Below are 10,628 nucleotides of genomic sequence, written 5' to 3' on the forward strand. Positions count from 1 at the left end.
TCCCTTCCCACTGAAGTGGAAGAATACCTTTTTAATTGTCTTTCTAGAACTAGAACTATAGATTACTTTCATATCTGTATTTAATAGTTAAATGGGCGTTATACCCACATTGTACAAGTTTTTTTAAAGTGTGTATATTACATGTTTACTTTTTGTTTTTCTTATTTGGATACTAAATAAATACTTGTGCTGAACTACACATGTATCCTTCTGTTACTTGTTGTAAAGCAGAGAAAACATCCAGACCTCATTACTACACTACTATAACATGTGAGGAGGCTACAGCTAACAAAGAGTGACTAAATGTCAGAAGACACTGTCATTAATCTCCGCACACAAATGTTAGTCTCATTACAAGGATTGTTCTACCAGTTAGCCTTGTAAACAACTTGGTACATTTCTTCTATTTATTCTAGCATATCATAGAAAAAATATATATTTGGCTAGCATGTAGCATTTCCCATCTCTGCGTTTTACATGTAGGCCTTTAGTACCAAAATCCTCAAAAATCACATTGGTAGTTGTTGTTCCTGTCACACTAATGTTAAATGTGCATGTCATGTGGTCCTTTGGTGCGCCTTAGGTATCCCTAATATATCTTCCTATACCTTATTTTCCTTTGTTATCATTTAAATCATGGCCACAGCTCTAATGCAATTGCCAGTCCGCTATTAAATGTATGTAACTGTCCTTTCTGATTAGGCTATAGTTAATAAAACAAACACTTGCTGTAGTTTACAAGCATACATTCAATTCATATCCATTTTCAAGTCAATATTCCAAATTCATTCCTCAAAAATTACATTGGTAGTTGTTGTTCCTGTCACACTAATGCTAAATGTGCATGTCATGTGGTCCTTTGGTGCGCCAGGACCGTTCACAGTTGAGCTCACTTAGTTTAATTGATTGGCTATTATTTAATAATTAGATTTTATCAAGGGAGGCCAAATGCTCGCTGGCTTCCCTTGCATTCAAAGCTACGGGCTGCAACAATGTCATATTCTTTTGACCAGACAGAATCAAATATGCCGAGATGGTCTACACATACTGAGACAGAGGAGCGCTGTTTCGCTCTCTCAGATGCTTTCGCCGGTGTGATACATTCATCCTTTGGCGAATTGAAGGAAAATTATGAAACACAGAAGAGAACAAAAGATACATGTTTTTTAATGTTTTTATTGGTCAGTCTTTTGGGGAAGCCTGGCTTAACTTGGAATCCATGAATACATACCAATGTTTGAATGTCAGGTTGAAGGCAATCTGATACAGCACAAAGGTGTGCAGGCAAGGGGGCTGACCGTCCACTTTTCTACTTAAAAAAAAATATATATATATATATATATTTTTTTTTTTTTGAGTGGGGGAGTAGATCAGCTTTAATATTGCAGATAGATTGTAACTTCCATCAATGTAATTGTCTACATCACTTCCAATCCCCCATATGTTTGTTTTTCTCACAAATATACAGTGAGGGAAAAAGTATTTGATCCCCTGCTGATTTTGTACGTTTGTCCACTGACAAAGAAATGATCAGTCTATAATTTTAATGGAAGGTTTATTTGAACAGTGAGAGACAGAATAACAAAACAAAAATCCAGAAAAAAGCATGTCAAAAATGTTATAAATTGATTTGCATTTTCATGAGGGAAATAAGTATTTGACCCCCTCTCAGTCAGAAAGATTTCTGGCTCCCAGGTGTCTTTTATACAGGTAACGAGCTGAGATTAGGAGCACACTCTTAAAGGGAGTGCTCCTAATCTCAGTTTGTTACCTGTATAAAAGACACCTGTCCGCAGAAGCAATCAATCAGATTCCAAACTCTCTACCATGGCCAAGACCAAAGAGTTCTCCAAGGATGTCAGGGACAAGATTGTAGACCTACACAAGGCTGGAATGGGCTACAAGACCATCGGCAAGCAGTTTGGTGAGAAGGTGACAACAGTTGTTGCGATTGTTCGCAAATGGAAGAAACACAAAAGCACTGTCAATCTCCCTCGGCCTGGGGCTCCATGCAAGATCTCACCTCGTGGAGTTGCAATGATCATGAGAACAGTGAGGAACCCAGAACTACACGGGAGGATCTTGTCAATTTTCTCAAGCAGCTGGGAGCATAGTCACCAAGAAAACAATTGGTAACACACTACGTTGTGAAGGACTGAAATCCTGCAGCACCCGAAAGGTCCCCCTGCTCAAGAAAGCACAAATACAGGGCCGTCTGAAGTTTGCCAATGAACATCTGAATAATTCAGAGGATAACTGGGTGAAAGTATTGTGGTCAGATGAGATCAAAATCGATCTCTTTGGCATCAACTCAACTCGCAGTGTTTGGAGGAGGAGGAATGCTGCCTATGACCCCAAGAACACCATCCCCACCGTCAAACATGGAGGTGGAAACGTTATGCTTTGGGGGTGTTTTTCTGCTAAGGGGACAGGACAACTTCAACGCATCAAAGGGACGATGGACGGGCCATGTACCGTCAAATCTTGGGTAAGAACCTCCTTCCCTCAGCCAGGGCATTGAAAATGGGTCGTGGATGGGTATTCCAGCATGACAATGAACCAAAACACACGGCCAAGGCAACAAAGGAGTGGCTCAAGAAGAAGCACATTAAGGTCCTGGAGTGGCCTAGCCAGTTTACAGACCTTAATCCAATAGAAAATCTGTGGAGGGAGCTGAAGGTTCGAGTTGCCAAATGTCAGCCTCGAAACCTTAATGACTTGGACAAGATCTGCAAAGAGGAGTGGAACAAAATCCCTCCTGAGATGTGTACAAACCTGGTGGCCAACTACAGGAAACGTCTGACCTCTGTGATTGCCAACAAGGGTTTTGCAACCAAGTACTAAGTCATGTTTTGCAGAGGGGTCAAATACTTATTTCCCTCATGAAAATGCAAATCAATTTATAACATTTCTGACATGCGTTTTTCTGGATTTTATTGTTGTTATTCTCACCGTTCAAATAAACCTACCATTAAAATTATAGACTGATCATGTCTTTGTCAGTGGGCAAACTTACAAAATAAGCAGGGGATCAAATACTTTTTATCCCTCACTGTATGCCCTTAGCTCCTCCCCTAATGTCAGCCAAGGTTCAACCTGTTCATCTATCGGGATTATAAGAAAATACAACCTTTTGTCCAATTCCTTCCTACTATCCCAGCCCAATCTACAGTGGGGAAAAAAAGTATTTAGTCAGCCACCAATTGTGCAAGTTCTCCCACTTAAAAATATGAGAGAGGCCTGTAATTTTGTGTAAAGGAAAGAATGAATGGGGCCATGTATCGTGAGAGTTTGAGTGAAAACCTCCTTCCATCAGCAAGGGCATTGAAGATGAAACGTGGCTGGGTCTTTCAGCATGACAATGATCCCAAACACACCGCCAGGGCAACGAAGGAGTGGCTTCGTAAGAAGCATTTCAAGGTCCTGGAGTGGCCTAGCCAGTCTCCAGATCTCAACCCCATAGAAAATCTTTGGAGGGAGTTGAAAGTCCGTGTTGCCCAGCGACAGCCCCAAAACATCACAGCTCTAGAGGAGATCTGCATGGAGGAATGGGCCAAAATACCAGCAACAGTGTGTGAAAACATTGTGAAGACTTACAGAAAACGTTTGACCTGTGTCATTGCCAACAAAGGGTATATAACAAAGTATTGAGAAACTTTTGTAGGTGATTTTATTTTCTCAATTTGTCTGTCATAGTTGACGTGTACCTATGATGAAAATTACAGGCCTCTCTCATCTTTTTAAGTGGGAGAACTTGCACAATTGGTGGCTGACTAAATTCTTTTTTTCCCCACTGTATATGTGGCCACCCTTCTCTTGTTTCTGCTAAATTTGCTATTTCTGTTAGCGATCTCAGCTAAAAGTTTTTATATTCCTCAGTTTATGGTATATTTCTCCCTAATATATCTTCATACTCTGCCTCTTTCCCAAAATGTGTTTTTATCCCTTGTGCCCCTCTTTTTAATATTATTTTATTATCTTTGTCCCCATGCTTCACTTCCCATTAAATATAACACACTCGCTCCCCAGTGCTTTGGTATTATATTTGTATTTTTCTTTGTTCCCTTATCTTATCTCAAACCTATAAAATACCGCCCCACTCTCCTGTCCTTAGGTATTTTCCCAGTAGTCTATTCAGTTTTAGGTCACTAAACCACCCCCTATTGTCCCCCAATAATATTCACTTTACTATTTTCTCAAATATTCCTACGTTTCCATTTTAGTACTCTTCTTTAGGTATCCCTAATATATCTTCCTATACCTTATTTTCCTTTGTTATCCTTTAAATCATGGCCACAGCTCTAATTCCAGGCTCTGTCGCAGCCGGCCGCGACCGGGAGACTCATGGGCGGCGCACAATTGGCCCAGCGTCGTCCAGGGTAGGGGAGGGAATGGCCGGCAGGGATGTAGCTCAGTTGATAGAGCATGGCGTTTGCAACGCCAGGGTTGTGGGTTTGATTCCCACGGGGGCCAGTATAAAAAAAAGATGTATTCACTAACTGTAAGTCGCTCTGGATAAGAGCGTCTGCTAAATGACTAAAATGTAAATGTAAATGTAATTAAATTGCCAGTCCGCTATTAAATGTATGTAACTGTCCTTTCTGATTAGGCTATAGTTAATAAAACATACACTTGCTGTAGTTTACAAGCACACATTCAATTCATATCCATATTCAAGTCAATATTCCAAATTACAACCCTATTCACAGTAGTTTAAACTATCAAATCATTAGGCAACGCAAAAAAATGACTATCTCGAAATCGTCCCACTATTCCTGTTGAATAAGTGAGTCTTTCAATTTGAAAGAAGCAAGCTGCTAAATCTTCCAGTCTTATATCACAAAATCCAACACTGACTGTTCTATCAATCTAAGCAACCCATAACCATAGTGGAAGTACAATCAGAAAACCTAGATTTTAGTCAGTAATGCAGAACCTGAGCTTTATTGACATTACAAGTAAATCCTCCTTTATTCCAAGGGAATGAATTAGCAGTCAACGAGTAAAATCTTCATTCATTGATTTGGAAACAGATCTAACGCGTTTAATCAAATGGATTATGTTTTTTTTCCCCTACAATATACTAAAATTCCTTTACTATATCACCTCTGCTCCGAAACAATAGATAGAAATAAGATTGAGCATTATAATAACTATCAAATTGTCTATGTACTGTCTCCCACCCCTCACGTACGTCTAAGTTTCGGGTTATCCTATACATTATTCCACCTATTATTTTATCCAATCTCTAGTAATCAATTACACACACATAAAATTCATCATATTTTAATATATTCATATCAACCAAACCATTTGTATTTCTAATGATTATTTATGGGCACAAATCAGTTTATCATAATCTAGTCCCAGTGGAACAACAACTTTAACTACCTAGACCCGGCCCCTCAGTCATAAAATCCTCCCAGTATCTTTTAGACTGGTCACTTTTCACTGAACTAACATCTCACAATATTCTATGACAGGCAGTGTTCTACAAACCCCAAGATATCATTATATCAAAAAGCTAATTATCCAAACTTATGATACACACCTCTATATCTTATCATTCAAACTTCAGAGTATGACTCATTTTCCACCTTTATACCACTCTCATTCCAAATTCACAAATGTTGTTCTTCAAACATGCTTAATCACTATTTGCATAACCTACAGGAATATTTTATTTTATATGTGTTCCAAATTTGGAATTTTAACCCTATCCCAGTTATTATTTTACTGTGGTCAATTTTACCATAATCCTACATCACCTCAACATTTTCCAAATATAATGTCCGAAACAGACCCTAAAAGATTGGCCGAAATACAATGTGTAGACGTCATACGATCACACCGGATTTATTCTACCCCTCCTAGTAATGTGATTTTTCCACACACAGTTGGTAAATGAATTTCCACATATCATTTATTCTCCTCTTCCTAATGCAAGATTGGGCATGCCCTTTCTCCACCAGCCATAGAAGCTTCAAGCAACCTCAAATATAGTTCCTTTCCTGACACTCCCTCCACACAGAAAAGGCTATTACTTGCAGGATTTCTTATTATTGTCTGATCACTCACACAGATGAGCAGCCACTCATGCTTAAATGAATCAGACAGAATGACTAGCAGGACGAATAAATGAATCAGACGAATTGAACAAATACATCAGTTGAACAACTGAGTGAATTCGACAGATTGAATGCACGAATTGAGTCAGACCAGTGGACAAAGATGAAAGAGTTGCATTTGCAAACCCAAGCAGGTCCAACAAACCAGTCTTGTACAAAACGAGTCAGACAGAACAATCGAACGACACAAATTGATCAAGCTGACCAAATTAGCAACCTGAATGAGACAGATGAAACATACAACTTAATCACAATTGAATGACTCACAGCCGCTCAAGCAAACCATTCACCCACACGAGATGAGCCAACCTACTCTATTTAACTCTTTCTCTATATTTTGAAGCCCTAGTGGCTATTTCACAACTGTTCACCTACTCTAGATGACAGGCGCTACTTCCAATTTATGGTGTCACCTACTCAGGATGACCTACTTCTTTTTACTAACTTCCCTATATATCGCATCCCCTGGGCTGTATCCGCAGGATTTTTTATTTTGTTTTTGCCCACCTACTTTGGACGAGCAAAACTACTTTTTAACTAACTTCTTGTCTACTAGCCTGCATCTCTGCTAGCCTACTCTTCTACTAGCCTGCGTCTCTGCTAGCCTGCTCGTCTACTAGCCTGCGTCTCTGCTAGCCTGCTCGTCTACTAGCCTGCGTCTCTGCTAGCCTGCTCGTCTACTAGCCTTCGTCTCTGCTAGCCTGCTCGTCTACTAGTGTCGTAGAAATATTTGACTAAAAAATTGTCAACTCAAAAATATCTCTCAAGAGACTGGAGCTTGTGAATCCAGAAATTAGACTTTATTATTGCGTAACAAAGCCGAGCCACTCCATGGAACGGCTGTCTCTCTTTGGCTTAGAGATCTCTTAGGTTGGTTATGTAGGCTTCTTCTAACCAATCGATTTCTATTGTGGGCCTCTGTAGCTCAGCTGGTAGAGCATGGCGCTTGTAACGCCAGGGTAGTGGGTTCGATCCCCGGGACCACCCATACACAAAAAAAAATTATGCACGCATGACTGTAAGTTGCTTTGGATAAAAGCGTCTGCTAAGTGGCATATTACTACATATAACAATACGATTAAATTATACCCTTTGATCTTCAAGAACAAGACTTGGAAATATGGAAGTATAGATTAGCCAAATTGTTTTATCTGAGCATAACCCCAAAACTAAGGACTTATTAGCCCTCCTCTGTTGTTTGTGATTTTGTTGTCATGGAGGACTGATTGGGCTCATTGATTCAAGTTGAAAAATAATTGCTGTGCTCAAGGAATGGCATGCTTTGGGCAATACTGAAAAGTGCTATTTACATGTGAAAGATGAATGCCATATGCTTCATTTACTATCGGCCTATAAACTATTGTTTACCTTTTTGTTGGTGACACTTTGATATCTTGATAATATGCAGCTGTTTAAAGGGCAAATCCACAGATGAAACAATAACAAAACAGTCGCCCCACCTCTGTTTTGGACTGACCATCCATACACAAAAAAATTAAATAATGTATGCACGCATGACTGTAAGTCGCTTTGGATAAAAGTGTCTGCTAAATGGCATATTATTATTATGATATATTATTATATCCAAATGATTGCTTTAACAATGTTATGAGGCTATACAGTGTTTGTTTACATTTACCATGTTAACAAACATTGGAGAAAAACACGCTTATATTTTCGGTTCTAATGGAGTGTGACAGCTGAACTAAGCTCATGAGGCATTTATAAGTTATATTCCTCAAGAATCAAAGGGATATACATACATTTATATATATATAATTGATAAGTCCAGAAATGGATGTAGCAGCTACAGATTGCCGCTTTAATTCTATCAAAAGCGTGTGATTTTGTTGTCATGGAGGACTGATTGGGTTTGAGCAAGTCTCCATTAGTCCTATGGATATATTTTGTTGATCAGCATGAATTAGAATGAGCAATAAAAGCCCACTTTTATTCCATAGTGTCACGTTCGTTCAAGGACGGGTTAGACCAAGGCGCAGCGTGAAATGCATACATGTTTATTTCACAGATAAACACACGACAAAACAACAAACCAAACAAAACGTGAAGTCCTAAGGCTTAACACTAAACAAGCCTCCACACGGAACAAGATCCCACAGCTAACGAGTGCCAACAGGCTGCCTAAGTATGATCCCCAATCAGAGACAACGAGCGACACCTGTCTCTGATTGGGAATCACACCCGGCCAAACATAGATATACAACACCTAGATTGAAACATAGAAATACTAACATAGAATCTACACACCCTGACTCAACATATAAGAGTCCCCTGAGGGACTCTTATGAGAGAGAACAGCGCCGGAAAAGATGGCTGCCGTTTTACAGCCCTCAAACCAATTGTACTTTTATGTGTGTTTTTCTGCGTTATTTGTAATTTATTTTGTACATAATGTTTCTGCCATCGTCTCTTATAACCAAAAAGAGCTTCTGGATATCAGGACAGCGATTACTCACCTCGTATTGGACGAAGATTTTTTCTTCAACGAGGCGGCCGCTAAGGATATCCAACAGACACAGGCCCAAATCCCCGTCATTCGCATGAGGAAGAGACGGAGATATCGTGGACGTAGGTCGGGGTGCCTTGTAAGGATCCGACGGCGAGCGAGTAAACTGCCGCTCCCATCAATCCTATTAGCCAATCTTAAATCATTGGAGAACAAATTGGATGACCTAAGATTATGGTTATCCTACCAACGGTACATTAAAAACTGTAATATCTTATGTTTCACCGAGTCGTGGCTGAACGACGACATGGATAACATACAGCTAGCGGGCTATACGCTATATTGGCAGGATAGAACGGCTGACTCCGGTAAGACAAGGGGTGGCGGTCCTTGTATATTTGTAAACAACATCTGGTGCACAAAATCAAATACTAAGGAAGTCTCTAGGTTTTGCTCGCCTGAGGTAGAGTATCTTATGATAAGCTGTAGACCACACTATTTACCAAGAGAGTTTTCATCTATATTTTTCATAGCTGTCTATTTACCACCACAAACCAATGCTGGCATTTAGATTGCACTGAATGAGCTGTATAAGGCCATGAATCAACAGGAAAACGCTCATCCAGATGCAGCGCTCCTAGTGGCCTGGGACTTTAATGCAGGGAAACTTAAATCCGTTCTACCTAATTTCTACCAGCATGTTAAATGTGCAACCAGAGGAAAAAAAACTCTAGACCACCTTTCTCCACACACAGAGACGCATACAAAGCTCTCCCTCGCCCTCCATTTGGCAAATCTGACCATAACTCTATCCTCCTGATTCCTGCTTATAAGCAAAAACTAAAGCAGGAAGCACCAGTGACTCGGTTAATGAAAAAGTGGTCAGATGACACAGATGCTAAGCTACAGGACTGTTTTACTAGCACAGATTGGAACATGTTCCGGGATTCTTCAGATAGCATTGAGGAGTACACCACATCAGTCACTGGCTTCATCAATAAGTGCATCGATGATGTCGTCCCCACAGTGACTGTACGTATATACTCCAACCAGAACCCATGGATTACAGGAAACATCCGCACTGAGCTAAAGGGTAGAGCTGCCGCTTTAAAGGAGCGGGACTCTAACCCGGACGCTTATAAGAAATCCCGCTATGCCCCCTGACAAACCATCAAACAGGCAAAGAGTCAATACAGGACTAAGATTGAATCGTACTACACTGGCTCTGACGCTCGTCTGATGTGCCAGGGCTTGAAAACTATTACAGACTACAAAGGGAAGCACAGCCGCGAGCTGCCCGGTGACACAATACTTCCAGACGAGCTAAACCACTTCTATGCTCGCTTCGAGGCAAGCAACACTGAAGCATGCATGAGAGCACCAGCTGTTCCGGATGACTATGTGATCACGCTCTCCGTAGCCGATGTGAGTAAGACTTTTAAGCAGGTCAACATTCACAAGGCCGCAGGGCCAGACGGATTACCAGGATGTGTACTCTGAGCATGTGCTGACCAACTGGCAAGTGTCTTCACTGACATTTTCAACATGTCCCTGACTGAGTCTGTAATACCAACACGTTTCAAGCAGACCACCATAGTCCCCGTGCCCAAGGACTCTAAGATAACCTGCCTAAATGACTACCGACCCGTAGCACTGACGTCTGTATCCATGAAGTGCTTTGAAAGGCTGGTCATGGCTCACATCAACAGCATTATCCCAGAAACCCTAGACCCACTCCAATTTGCATACCGCCCCAACAGATCCACAGATTATGCAATCTCTATTGCACTCCACACTGCCCTTTCCCACCTGGACAAAAGGAACACCTACGTGAGAATGCTATTCATTGACTACAGCTCAGCATTCAACACCATAGTGCCCTCAAAGCTCATCACTAAGCTAAGGATCCTGGGACTAAACACCTCCCTCTGCAACTGGATCCTGGACTTCCTGACGGGCCGCCCCAAAGTGGTAAGGGTAGGTAACAACACATCTGCCACACTGATCCTCAACACGGGGGCCCCTCAGGGGTT

This window comes from Coregonus lavaretus, assembly GCF_964263955.1.
Source record: "Coregonus lavaretus genome assembly, contig: SUPER_35_unloc_2, whole genome shotgun sequence".
NCBI lineage: Eukaryota > Metazoa > Chordata > Actinopteri > Salmoniformes > Salmonidae > Coregonus > Coregonus lavaretus.